This window comes from Rhipicephalus microplus, chromosome 6 (assembly GCF_043290135.1).
Source record: "Rhipicephalus microplus isolate Deutch F79 chromosome 6, USDA_Rmic, whole genome shotgun sequence".
NCBI lineage: Eukaryota > Metazoa > Arthropoda > Arachnida > Ixodida > Ixodidae > Rhipicephalus > Rhipicephalus microplus.
Genome location: NC_134705.1, coordinates 135,343,634 through 135,358,239, shown reverse-complemented (window position 1 = coordinate 135,358,239; position 14,606 = coordinate 135,343,634).

Here is a 14,606-nt window from a genome sequence, read left to right as displayed (position 1 = left end):
ACACTCGAGGCTGTCTAACACAGCGCCTCCAGAATACCATTCACCGAATTTCTTGCGCAGAACATCAAATAAACGTTTTGTTCACTCTTTTCACACGAAAGACTATCGTCTTTCGACGACATTTGCGGTGTAACACGCAGATACGGGGCAATTTTCTTTACAACGTTATCACAATGAAGTTTCTACTCGTAACAATTACGAGCGTACACCGTGTGTGCGAAACACTAGGTGAAAGCTTTAACGGCAGTCCCGAAAAAAGAGAGAGAAAGAAGTTCTTTTGAGTATGGCAAATATAAGGAAAATGGAGGTCAGACACAATATTCACGAAGAAGTACCAATAGAAATAAAAATTATGACAGCCGTTTGTTGTCAATAAATCTTTCCAAAGTATGTATGAAAGGCAGCTGCACTTCCCTTTCGAAGCTTGGAAATGCCGGTTCTTATGATCCTGTTCTGGTCTTCTTTTCCAAGTTCTACAGCAGCAATACATAACGTTGTAGCATGAGGTCTATATTCACTCATGATAGCACAGGTCCTTTTTATTGCAAGGCAAGATAGCACCAATGATCTCGCGATAGGACCTACGAGTTCAGCTACACTGCACCAATGGGCAAAGTGCACAGGCGCCGATCTGCGCTCGTGACAAGCTGCGTGTGATGAGACGAGACCGTGGTTTTCTATCCGACAATAAATATAGTTACATGTTTACTTTTGCCGTACTATATGCTCTCATGAGGCCAAGAGAGAGAAATAAATGAAAGGAAGAAACAGGAAGGTTAACCAAGACGAACTGGTTTGCTACCCTGTATGGGGGTGGGGAAAAGGGTCGGAAAGAGGATAGATATAGAGAGATAAAAAAATAAATTAGAAAAAAAACCACATGCGCACACATTTAGGGAGTACCGATCACAGTCGTTTGGACAGGCCGGTCGAACGCAAGAAGCGCAGGAGCGCCTTCACAGCCTTCTTTTGTGACATTAAGTCCTGTCGGCAGCGCAGGAGTCTTTCTTCCAAAAGAGGCTGGTTGTCCAGTTCATCTAGTGCACTGCAGAGTGACTGTCTCTGCGAGCAGTATTGTGGGCATTCACACAAAATGTGCCAAGTTGTTTCATCACTGCCACAATGGTCACATGCAGCAGTGTCAGCCATTCCTATGCGGAACGCGTACGCATTGATAAATGCGACGCCCAACCATAATCTTCACAGCATAGTAGCGTCTCCAGAGGATTTCGAAGACAATAAATTCCTCGGTGGCTAATAGCGTTCACAAACTCTTCTAATCGAGTCCCACGGGCGCAAGCACGTGAAAGGACGCGACAAGTAGAGGTAGAGTAGAGGCAGACACGCCTTCAGTCATCTACCCTCTCACTTCGATGACTGCATTCACTTCAGTTCATTGGAACAGTACAACGGAAGACCACTATATACGTTCAAAAAGCTTTAAGGTATATCAGGCATCATTTCCGCCTGCATTTAACCATAAGTGTTTTGTGAATCTCAACACGCTGTTCCATAGACACGATATATGTTACTTGTTTTTCTTTTTGAATATAAAGAAATATGTTCGTACAGATGCTTTATTACAATGTGAGGTTCTACAAGCAAAGCGTACGTGATCTTGTTAACTTGTTTCAGGGTGCTATAACGTTATTTGTTTAGCTGCTCAGTTCTTAGGTTGGGCAACCGTAATTTTAGATTGTTTTATTTATTGTTACTGTGCAATTTACGGAAACATTGTATTAGAGGTAATATAAACCTAAAACTCTGCATAGCAAGTGAGTACTAGGCTTGGCTGGCACACAAAAGTGAGTATAGCAAGTGCAGCCAAGGAAAGCATCGCCTCAAGGCTCTGTATTGTGCCAGCTAGGCTTATTACAAGTGTTACACTAGCGAAGGCTTTTGTTTGCTAATAATTGATAGCCGTTCTTGCTAACTACGTGGTCGGCAGACGATCTGTTGAAATTTCTTAATACAACACTTTTAGCGGAATACAACTTTTTAAACAGGGCCACTGTATATTGGGGTTTCAAAATTAAAAGCCGAACGTATAAGTTAGGCAGCACACGCATATGTGCGGGCATGTGTTATTTTGTCCCCATGAACATTTTGCTAAGAAAGCACACGTTATAGTAACAAGAAACCTGCACTATAATCGGACTGTTGAAATACAAGAGCTAGGACACACTGCATTCGCACTCATGCTATCCAAACGCGCCGCCTTGTTTTAGCACCGCAGTCAAACGTGCTCCAGCGTTAGGCTTGGAAATTTCTTTGTTCGACAAATGAAAATATAAAAGAATGAATTTTTTTCTTGTAACAAAGAGAGACTGTGTTAATACAGAGTATTTACCGCAAACTAAATTAGAATTAGACCTCCTTAGAGTAGACTTGAAGTGGTATAATACGGTAAAATGGCTGTCTTCGTTACAGCTCATGAATTCTGCCACATTTATTGTGAACAGTGCTGGTGGGAACGCGTTACAAGTAACACCGTTACCAGTAAGATGTTACTTTTTTCGGTAGCTTAGTAATGTACTAGTTACAATTTGAGAAATGCAAAGGTTAACGTATTTACGTTAACGTTTTTCAATAACGTATGTTGTCCCTTCACTTGTTATTTTTTCATCTTGTAGGTGTCATTCTTCCAGAGCTCACTCGATTGAATTCTTATGAGGCAGCGTCGTACAGCTGCTGGCCTTGCCCCTCCGCTGCTGTCTAATGGCTAAGGTATTCGAGTTCTGACCCGCAGGTCGCCGGATGGAATCCGGCTGCGGTGGCTGCATTTTCTATTGACGCGAAATTGCTGTAGACCCGTGTGCTCAGATTTTGGCACAACTTAACAAACCCCAGGTGGTCGAAATTTCCGGAGCCCTCCACTACGGCGTCTCTCATAATCATATGGTGGTTTTGGGACGTTAAACCCCTTATATAATATTTACAGCTGTTGGCGTGTCAGGCATGGACAAATATTGCGCGGATGGAATCGGTTTTGTTAGTGTGAATCGTGGGTAGAAGTTTTGAAGACACGCTGTGTCCCTGTGGGGAAGGTTGGGTCATCGCCACACAAAGCTTAAAGAGAGTCGCAGAATCCACCTAGAGAAACTGTACGGACATGCTTTTCGTGGAAGTGTATTGTAACAGGTGGATTGCTAGCCCATGGCCTTTTTGCGGCAAGAAGATAGGCTGCCCTAAAGAGAAAGCTCATGGGCCGGTGTACTCTATGTCATGTGCCGATTTGACGCTTAGTTAGGGGGGGGGGAGAGAGGGTGAGCAACCAACTTTTCAAAAAGACTGCGTCAAGATAAAAAGATGTGTGCACATTCCAGTGGAAAAGAAGCATCGTGTACTTAAACAGCGCAACACTTGAAACACAGGACAGGGAAGGAAAAACAGAAAGACGGCTCTGTTTTGCTGCTTCCCCGTCCTGTGTTTCAAGTGTTGCGCTGTTGACAAGTTCACGGTGGATCCCAACCAACTGGCCCAACTTAACATCTTACGGAAAAAAGAGCACACTCGCTGAGCACAATGAAGTGAATGACCATCACATCAAACTTGACAAGTCCCGCGTCTACGCCTTGGTGATCAATCACTATGGGCGGCTTTTTGTGGAATCCTGGCTCACCTTGAAGGAGACAGCTACTAACATCCACCGGCCCACAGGTCTGTTGCCGATCGAGAGCCCGCCCTAACAGAATATTGCGCATCATGAAGAATACGCGTATTGCCAAGGCAGTAAAAAGAGGCCTCGAAGAAAAAAATAAGGAATGAGAATAAAGCGAAGAGAATTGAACTTTATTACCTCATAGATGCATCATAGTAAGATGCGAAACCTCATCCTTTTTTCATCCAGCACAAAAAAATATATTCGTTACCTTCATTGGCTTTCCTGTTTCAACAAAAGCCCATTTATGCCGATGTTTACGAAACCAACCACGGTTACCGATAGCTACATAGAATGCATAACAACAGTTAGAGTCCTAACCATGATTATCGCAAATATATGATTCCACGGGAGATTGACACGGATCTAAAGATAGATATTTTATGTTTCATTGAGTATGTTTATGTTTCATTTCCAGACAGTTTATGTTTCTTTTCATGCACCTATATCACACGGCAGCCCGAAAAAGAAGTTAGTTTTCATAGTACTCAAATCAGGAGGCAAAAAAGACCGAGCATATTCAGAAAGGCGGGAGAAAATTTTTTCCCCATCAATCTCGAAAGTTCTCGAATTTTTAACATATCAATATTACCATTACAAAGAAAAACAGTCGTGTATAAATTGTTTGCGCAAAAAAATTTAAAATGAAATTTCTGAAGCTTGTGGAGTGAGGAAAAGCACTTTAAGAAACTATACAAGTATTGAACGTTGTAATATAGCTTCATACGAGTAAAATAAACTGTCCGGTGAATTTACTGGAGTCTGCTGGAGAGACTATTTTATTTGTAAAAATTTTCCCCCAGCCAACCAAATCTTTGCTAGATAAAGTCAGTATTATAGTTTCTATATAATAGTTGTGACCAAGTTTACAAGCGACTTATGAACTTTGTTTTGAAATTATATTAAGTTTTTTTTTCCTTCTGCAATGTGCGTTACGTTTCTGGTTATAGATCTCCTGAGTCAGTGAGTCTCATCGTGAACACACTGACATAAACGCTCGCAAACCTTTAACGCGATAGTGTTGAAGAGCTCGTGTCGTAGAAAACCCGCTGCCGGCATCGACCCCGTTGGTTGTGAGCGAAAAATTGTGCGTCTAAGACGGAAAAATTCAGATACTGAGATAGCCATGGGAGGCGCTACTTGTTTACGCGTGCGCGCGCGATCACACTGAAAAAGCTGCGCATTCGAAGAAAAAAAGTGTTCAAAGTGACGAGGCGCGGTGGTTTCTTGGCCCTGCCACCCCTTCTTGCTTAGCTTCCAGCGCTTTCATCGGGATGAGAGAAGAGAGAAGACATATTGAAATTGTAGCACGCGACAAACCTTTGTAACTCCACTCGCACTGGATGTATTCTTAATTTTATTGCGGCGTTAAATTCGTGAGGCAATAAGCTCTTCTAGTAAATTCTTTCCCTGGTTACTTGAGTACGTGTTTTAGGGCCTCTTTAACGCTTTGACAGGTGTCATGACGAAAACGAGCCCATTCTGCAATAATAGCGAGCGCTGGTCCAATCTACTGTGTGCGTGTTTGTATGCGTGCGTGTATATGTAACAAAACATATGAAGAAGTGTGCACTTAGCGATTTAAGGGTGCTCTAGGGGCCAGATTTTGCTATCGTGTTCAATTATTAAAGGTGAAGCTTGAGGGTCTCCCAATTTTTTGCTAATTATGAAGAATAAACTGAACAAGATATGTATATGCTCAGAAAATTGTTTTTGACTAAGCCGTTAAAGCATTTCTTTACTACTACATATTTTCGTATATGTTTTGCTAGTACAAGCACTCTGTCAGACGGGTCTTTCTCGAGTAAGTATAGTATGCACATGCGAAAGGATTTTGGTGGCCGAAACGCAAGGACAGGTGCGGACTAAGGGATATCTGCTATCACAAACTTACAAACACAGAAACGTTCGCAAACGCTGAAACGTTCAAAAACGTTCAAACATTCAGATATATACAGCAGTCAGATTTAGAAACTTAGCCATTTGCACTGTTAGGGTGGAAGCCATAACAATATCGACAGATAATCAGCATCTAAAATTTCCGTGTAAGGCTCAATGGACTCAGTCTCGGCAAGCACAAGATACGATCACCAGATTTCGATGCCGTGTGTTATTCAATTTTTATTTACACCGGACTCGTCTGTCATTATCTCCCCCTACCAATTCTGCGGGACATAGATAATAGTAATAAACATTACTTTTACGCGTTTATTAGAACAAGACTACATGTTACTTCGCTTTCAAAACTATGACTAAATTTAACTGCAGAAATTAAGCTAAGCTTCGGTGTCTCAGGTTTGGGACATTGCCAAATGGATGTTTTTCATGGGGCTTGCCGTTACATTCAGCCTCTAAACGTACCTAATTGTAATATTTACCTAAAAAATGTTCGATAAAGAATATATACACATATTTAAAAAAAAACATTACAGTCCAACGCAACTGATATTGCTATGATCAAGTTAATTATTCCGCAGTCTGGTGTACTAGCAATAACACAGTAAAATCTGAATTGTTTTTAGATATTACCCAGACTTCTTTTTTACTTATTTCTTTTTTAATAGTTAAACATTGTTTACATTGTCAAACAAATTTAAAACCATGACATTCTGGCCAATCCTCCAGAGTGTGTATGTGCCGCCTTGTGTCAGAGACAAACAAAACAAAATAAATAAAGCCTACTGTCACAAAAGTGCATTGGTTAACCATGTTGACTCAGGTCACTGTTAGTATTCAATAAATCTTGTTTATACACTAGAAACATCGTACCAACGTTGATTGTTGATACGTCTCAATCTACCACACGTATCTTGACCGTCTTCACGATTGCACTCAACTCCGCTTTTCAGGTCTGAGATGTACACAGTACTTGAGAAGATAACGTTGTTGTGTCGTGAGACTTTGATCGCATGCGTTGGCACTTCTACATAATTGTTACTCATGGATACAAGGAGAAAAAGGAGTCCCACCTTGCTATGTTTTTTTTCAACTTGTCGATGCACAAGTAATAAACATAGATAAGACATAAAGCCGAATTCCTAAATGTGCCTTTTCTCCTGCAAGTGGTTCATGTTTAGAATACATTTATTTACTTTATTTTGATTTACATACTGCAGCCTTGCTAGAGGGGCTATTGCTGGAGAAGGATTTAACAGTGCTGAAAAAAATTGGTACAGAAAAGATACCTGAGAAGTAACTACAAAACAACAAAAAAACACTAAAAACATTATCATCACAGAATACCAGGTTTCTCTCTATACCTGTAACTATTACAGCGAAGCTGTTGTGGTAGAGAATTGCCGTGTGTTGTAGATAAAAAATGAGTATCACTTGGACCCGCCCGCACTTTGTCGTTTTCATCGTCAACGTTTCGTTCTATTTTTGCTTCGCTCCCTGAACACGTGGGTCGGTTTGTCTGTAATGGAATGGAATGAAAAAAACTTTATTTCAGTCCTGCAGGACACGCTTAGCGCGTAGCGGGCGTCTCCCACTTAGGGACTGACAGTGGACTGTAATAAATTTGATGGGCACGACAACGGGTACATAAAGAAGAAGAAAGAGAGAAAAAGTAGACACAAAGAGAAAGCAGAGAAATATTAGAAGTTATTGGCTAAAAAGTTTCTTGACCAGGCAGGCCTCGAACCCGCGTTTATACTATACAAAGGGCACCGTCGTAACCACTCGACTTTCCAGACACCTTATTATCGCATAGCATAGCTTTGTATAGTGCAGTAGAGCCGAGGGATGGGAGAGAGAAAGAGAGTGAGGAGAAGTAAAAAGGAAGCGAAGAGTAGGCGCAGAAAGGGAGAGAAAGGAACAAGCACATATAAAGAATCAGAAAGAAATCAGAGAAATGGAGGGGAAAATGGCAGCACAATACAGAAATACAGAGGAACAAGCTGGCGTATGAAGAGATATTAAAATCACCCACTAATATACGGACAAAAAAGAACACAGCATATTCACGGAGTGAATGATGATTGGTGGGGCGAAGCGTTCGTCAGTCCGTCTGTGCTTTCGTCCACCCATTCGTTCTTGCTTCCGTTCGTCCATGCGTACGTCCGTACGTCCGTCCACGTGTCCGTCCATCTTTGTGACCATCGGTGCATCCGTGCTTCCGTGACTTCCTCCATGCGTCCACCCGTGCGTCCATTATTCCGTCTCTGCGTCGATACGTCCGTGCGTCTGTTCGTGCGGCCGTCCCTCTGCCTGTCTGTCTGTCCGTCCGTGCGTCCGCCTCTCTGTCTGTCTGTTCCTCCGTCAGTCCATCCGTCTGTCTGTACGTCCGTACGTCAGTCCGTCTACCTAGTGAACACTCTAAGTACAGCCATGTCACATATTGTCATCATGTATTCATCATATACAAGTGCCGCCATCCAGCGGGTATTTTAAGGACCGCGCTTTGGGGTATGTGCCACCGGTGGCTACATAAACCATCATCGGATAGGCAGACCCACGCCCCAAGGACCTTCACCCCTAAAAAGACAGCAAAACTAGCAGTGTATAACATACATCAAGGGGTGGCAAAGAGCAGAGTGAGGGTGTAAAAGCCAAACCAAGGCAGCGCTAGTTAGGTGCCCACCAGCCCTTTTGCATCCCAGCCTGGCGTGAATTACTGCAAGACGAGTAGTTATTTTTGTGTGCGTGTGAGAGAGTATTAGTCTTATGAAATAAGTGCGCAACCCTAGACGACTGCCTTTTTCTGAGTGGTTTTGCTTCCCGACGCGACCAGGCCCACCAAGCTTCCTTACATTTATGAATCAAACGAACCTGGCCACCTGTTTGAAGACGGTCTTTTTATTATTATTATTTATTTTTACTCATTTTCTTCGAAGACTTCGTCTTTTTTTTTCTTCCTCGTCTTCTTTTCTCTGTCTCCCATCTAATCTTTGTTTCCTCTGTTTCTTCCCTCCCCCCGAAAGAGTGAGCAGGCATTGTGCCCCTCCCGGCGGCAGTTGCCAGCTTGCTCTCTTCCTCTTTCCTCTATGTCCTTGTGTATCTGTGTGTGCGAATCAAATAAAATTATTATATTGTACACTGCCAAGCACCAGGTTATTCAATATTTCTAAAGTGGTGAATGATTTATATACATTGTTATGCCAGCGAGTCCTCGTCAAACGTCCGTGCCTCTGAAACAGGCAATCTGGGTCAAGGCCAGCCCGCAGCCCGCCGGGCGCGAACAACTCCACGGCGTGAACACGCGCGGCGCATCTGTGGCCCACGTGCATTGAGTCAGCGTCGCACGTGACAGCGAGCCGGCGTCCTCATGTCTGGTGGCCTGACGCATCGCGCGGCGAACCCCATTGGAGGAGCCTGCTCTGAAGACCAGCGGCGCTTCTGATTGGACATTTTAGTTGGGCCCGGTGTAAATAAAAGAAGCCCTGCGGCGTGTCGCGATCAGCGGTTTTAGGCGAAAGGCTGACCTATGTATTAGAGAGAGGAGCTCGGCTCTTCGAGTCTCTGCCGGCCCCAGTGCCGAAATTGTAACGCCTCTGTATATATGCTGTACATAAACCTTGTTTAACTCACCGTCGTCTCGTCCGCTCGTCTCCTCAGCTCTGCGCAGAAGCAGTCGCGAGCTGAGAAACATACGCTACCAAACGGCTGGTGACCTTCCCGGCGGGGTCGAAAGCAGTGGCGCCTCCGGGACCGTGTTGGCGTCGCCGTCTTTCGCAACAGTGGTGGCTTCGGCGGGATCGGTCCGCCGTTTCTCAACAGTGGTTGGCAGCTGCGGGATCGGCCGGCGTCAGCGACATCGATGCGGTGAGTGCCTGATGTTTTCCCCTCAGTTCACCAGACTACTCTAGCTCAGGTTGTAGTAGTTTAGAGAAGGGCTGTGTGAAGCATTAGAGTGAGCTTTGATCGTTTCAAGCAAAGTCGAAGTGCTTTGAAACCAAAGTTAATGCGGAGGGGGTAAACACGGGAGAGTGAAAAGTTGCTTGCGCGTCTTGCTAGTTGACTTATAGTGGGTACGGCAAGTAAATTGTTAACAGGGGCAAACAGCAAGAGGCTAGTGTGAACGATGGAGAACCTTAAAGTGAAGGAACTCATCGAAATTTGTGAGGAACTCGGCATTACTTTGGGCCGTGCGAAACGAAAGCAAGCGATCCTTGAGATCATGAAGGATGAGGGAGTGTCGGCTGAGGAAGTCGATGAGGCCTGGGTGGATATTAAAGCACGCCGTGAGGAGGCTGAAAGGCGAGAAGTAGAAGCTCGCGAACGTGAGGAGGCTGAAAGGCGAGAAGCTCGTGAAGAGGCTGAAAGGCGCGAAGCTCGCGAACGTGAAGAAAGGCGCGAAGCTCGCGAACGTGAAGAAAGGCGCGAAGCTCGCGAACGTGAAGAAAGGCGAGAAGCTCGCGAGCGCGAGGAGGCCGAGAGACAAGAGCGCCTAGAGTTGAAACGACTAGAATTGGCAATCCTACAGTGTTCGCAGGCGCCTAGCGTAGCTTCTCCGACGATTCAGGTCAGCGGTTTCAGAATTCGGGACCAACTGCCACCGTTCGTAGTAGGCGAGGACATGGCGAAGTATCTCGTCAAGTTTGAACACGTCTGTGAGCGAAATGCTTTGGAGCAGTCTCTTTGGGCGCGGAACCTGCTAGCTCTTCTTCCCGGCGAAGTGTCCGACGCGATAACTTGCTTGTCGAGGGAAGCGTTTGAGAGCTATGACGAGGTTAAGGAAGTGCTCTTGAGACGTTATAAGTTGTCACCCGAGGCTTTCAGGCAAAGGTTCCGGTATGCTAAAAAGGGGAATGAGTCACACGTTGACTTCGCGTTTCGTCTTAAAGCCGATTTGATCGAATGGCTCAAGGGCGAAGGTGTTTATGACGACCGCGATAAAGTGGTGGAATGCGTTGCATTGGAGCAATTCTACCGCTGCATCGAGGAGGATGTTAAACTTTGGCTGCAGGACAAACTTGGTGAAGTACAGCTAAACAAGGCAGCAGAGTTAGCTGAGGAGTATTATACTCGCCGAAAGTTGCATAGCAGGGCAGTGCGCGTTGAAAAGGATGAAAGAAAAGAGGGCTTTTCAAAGAAACCTGATCAACGGAAACCCGCTCCGCACCGTAATTTCAAGAAGGACCCGTCTCTTACGAAGGACAGTGTAGGGGAAGGGCAAACAGAAGCGGAGAAATCGAGTGAGGTTTCTACCACACAGGCATTAGAACCGGAAAACAAACGGAAGCCGCTAATCTGCTACAACTGTAAAAAGGAAGGGCACATCGCGAGAAACTGTCAGGAAAAGTTTGCCTTCGCAACGATCCGAGAATCAGAAAAAAACATGCGGTTGTTGGAGCCGTATCTCCAAGAAATTAGGGTCAATGAGAAAACGTGCCGAGCACTTAGAGACTCAGCGGCAACCATGGACGTTGTCCATCCTTCATTGGTGTCTCCGGATGACTTCACAGGAGAATGCGCGTGGATCAGGCAAGTCGCCGAGGTGCAGAGTGTTCGCTTACCAATCGCCACCGTTGTCATTGAAGGCCCGTTCGGTAAGCTTTGCACCGAAGCGGCTGTGTCTGCCGCGCTGAATGGTCGTTTTTCTTATCTTTTCTCCAACAACTCGGAGCAGCTTCTCAAAGAGCAGGGCAAATCGTTCTTCCCCAACTTAGCGTGCATGGCTCCCACGCGATCGCAAGCGCGAAAACTTTCGCGGAAGCTTGACTTGGTTCCATGCGGTGAACTCTCAAGTGACCTTGTCGGCGGGTCGACGGAACCCCAGAAAGGAAATTTTCCGCATGAGTCATGTGAGCAGTCACGCGAGCGGCCCGTCGCGGGAGCGGCCGGCGCGGTATGCGCTGGGGGAGACGACGTGGCGCCATTGAGTCAGAGCGAGAGGGTTGCAACGCTCTCGCCTGTAGCGGAAAGTGGGAGCGAGCTGCCGAGAGTTGATCGAGAGACGCTCATTCGAGGGCAGCGTGAGGATCTCTCGATTGAAGCGCTAGTGGAAAGCCAAATTGAAGCGCGAGTGGAAAGCCAGAAAAACGCGGCAAAAGTGCTGTCGAAGGAGCACTACGAGAAATCGGGGAAGAAGCGCGCTTTTGAAGTTGATAATCAGGTAATGCGGCTGCAGCCACCCAAAAGGAACAAGCTTGAGGTTGATTGGGAAGGGCCCGCCGAAGTATTATCGAAGCCTTGCGATACAAATTATGAGGTGCAAGTAGGAAGGCGGCAGAACAAAATTTACAACTTGAAAGCAGTCGTCAATCAGCTGTTGAATGCTTCAGAGGAAGAGGGAGCAGAAATTTGGAGTTCTACTGATATATTCGAAGGGGGATCGAAAGTAATCTGGGAGGAGTTGAACCTAAAGCCTAGGTTAAGTGAAGTCCAGGAGGAGGACCTGAAAAGGATTGTTTCCGAGTTTGGATATGTGTTCTCGGACCGTCCCGGAGACACGGCGGTGATCGAACACGGAATAGAGCTAACTTGTGAGGAACCAATCCCTAGCAAGCCGTATCGTTGTTCTCCTGTGGAACGTCGCAAGTGTGAGCCGCTCTTGGTGCCGCATAGGTATCGTCGCCTAAAAGTGGCCGGTTACTGAGGTGGAGCATGTTGCTCCACAGCGCAACTTTGACGTTCGCTAAAGAAAAAAAAAGGTAAACGCTAATGCAGGTGCATTGAGCAGTGCGTTCCAGCTAGTAACTTCTCAACCTTTCGGTTTCTCGTTGGCGATTCGGGGCAAAATTTTGACCTCATCACGACCTGGGCTGAGCGCTCTCGTTCAGAGTGATCTCAAGGGGCCAACTTTATGTGGTATTCTAATCCGTTACGTTGTTGTACGTGGGAAAAAAAAATTGAGTTGTCATTTTAGGGGTCTTTTGTCCCACATGTGCCTCTTGATGTAGAGGGAACAAAATTCCGATAAACACGTAGATAGGTATATGTTGTACTATACTTTGTCTGGTGTTCTGTCGGGTGACCGAGGGCACTTGCTTGTGTCGTGTGTTGTCTGTTGTCGAACCGTTCTTAGCAAGTTGCAGAACCATCGACAAGTGCTGAAACCGAAAATGGTCAGAAGAGACGAGCGAAGTTGGCCAGCAAGTTGTGGCGACAAGCCAGTGGAGCGGGGATCCGTCGTCAATGATGGGATGTGTTCCCGGAACAGTCTGGAGCTGTATTCTCCCCATGGCCCTGGAGGCGAACCTGGAGGGACCTGGCGAACGAGCGCACCTGACATCCGAGCCCCGTGGAAGCAGCTCGTCTTTCCGGTGCATTGTCTGGCGGCGGGGGTGCTGTTATGCCAGCGAGTCCTCGTCAAACGTCCGTGCCTCTGAAACAGGCAATCTGGGTCAAGGCCAGCCCGCAGCCCGCCGGGCGCGAACAACTCCACGGCGTGAACACGCGCGGCGCATCTGTGGCCCACGTGCATTGAGTCAGCGTCGCACGTGACAGCGAGCCGGCGTCCTCATGTCTGGTGGCCTGACGCATCGCGCGGCGAACCCCATTGGAGGAGCCTGCTCTGAAGACCAGCGGCGCTTCTGATTGGACATTTTAGTTGGGCCCGGTGTAAATAAAAGAAGCCCTGCGGCGTGTCGCGATCAGCGGTTTTAGGCGAAAGGCTGACCTATGTATTAGAGAGAGGAGCTCGGCTCTTCGAGTCTCTGCCGGCCCCAGTGCCGAAATTGTAACGCCTCTGTATATATGCTGTACATAAACCTTGTTTAACTCACCGTCGTCTCGTCCGCTCGTCTCCTCAGCTCTGCGCAGAAGCAGTCGCGAGCTGAGAAACATACGCTACCAAACGGCTGGTGACCTTCCCGGCGGGGTCGAAAGCAGTGGCGCCTCCGGGACCGTGTTGGCGTCGCCGTCTTTCGCAACAGTGGTGGCTTCGGCGGGATCGGTCCGCCGTTTCTCAACAACATATACGTTGAATTTCATGTGTGCGTGCTAGCTGTACGTATAGCCTGTAGATTTTTTTCAACACAAAGCCTGCGGTCCCCCAATCTCACACTGCAATGCCTTTGACTGATGTACATAACGTATTACAAAAGTACATAAATGAATATTATATAAGCCGTCAGCAGTCTTGCTGAATAATGATATCAGACTTTCGCACACATCCCGGCTTCCTTTTTCTGGCTCATCTAGCATCGAATCATTATAAGGGCGAAGCACTTAAGATTGTCTGCCTGTCAGTGTCTCAGTCTCATGTGGTCGCCACGGACCACATGAGACCACATAAACGGACCACAGAAATGGACGCATGCACCACAAAAACTGCGTAAATCCCACTTTTCCTCACTGATTTATATAAGCCACAATATGAATTAAAGGCGTCTTTTGCGTCTGTTAATTCTTCCAAGTATTGAGTCTTGCAGTTTAACGTCTTTTGAGTCATCCTAACGAGAGTTCCGTCTCTTTGAAGTCTTCGCGATTTTTTGGAGACCTTTAAGCGTTGAAATATGCCTTCTTAGCATTAGGTTATTAGGCGTTCAAAGTGTAATCACCATTATAGAAAGAGTCGGAATCTCTGTTCAAGTTGAAAAGCTGGCTGCTTCCTGTGGTATGCGAAAAATAAAAGCACAATGTGCCTACATTAGGAGCAAATGTCATGCACAGTTTTTCACTATGAATAAGAATCCCATCACCAAGCAGAAAACATTATTTGAACCATACTGCAGTTATCAACCTATAAAAATCCACTTTTCAACTGCGACCACGCTTTCCTGTACCAAAATTAGGCTGGTTTTTGCCTGTGCATATGGAAAGAACGCAACCTTCCGTATCCCTGACCAACTCGGTAGGCTCCTGGGTAAATTTTCTGTGCCTTCATGAAGCTGCAGAAATTTGCCCACACCGCACATTCATTGGAGTCGCAATAGAGCGCCAGACTATAGAAAGTGTTTTCCTATTGAGATTTTTCTGCTCACTCGCTACCACAGAAAGTGGTTCAAGGTGTTGTTTTCAAAATAGTTATTTATTACACAGAAACTAAAAACAAAAATGG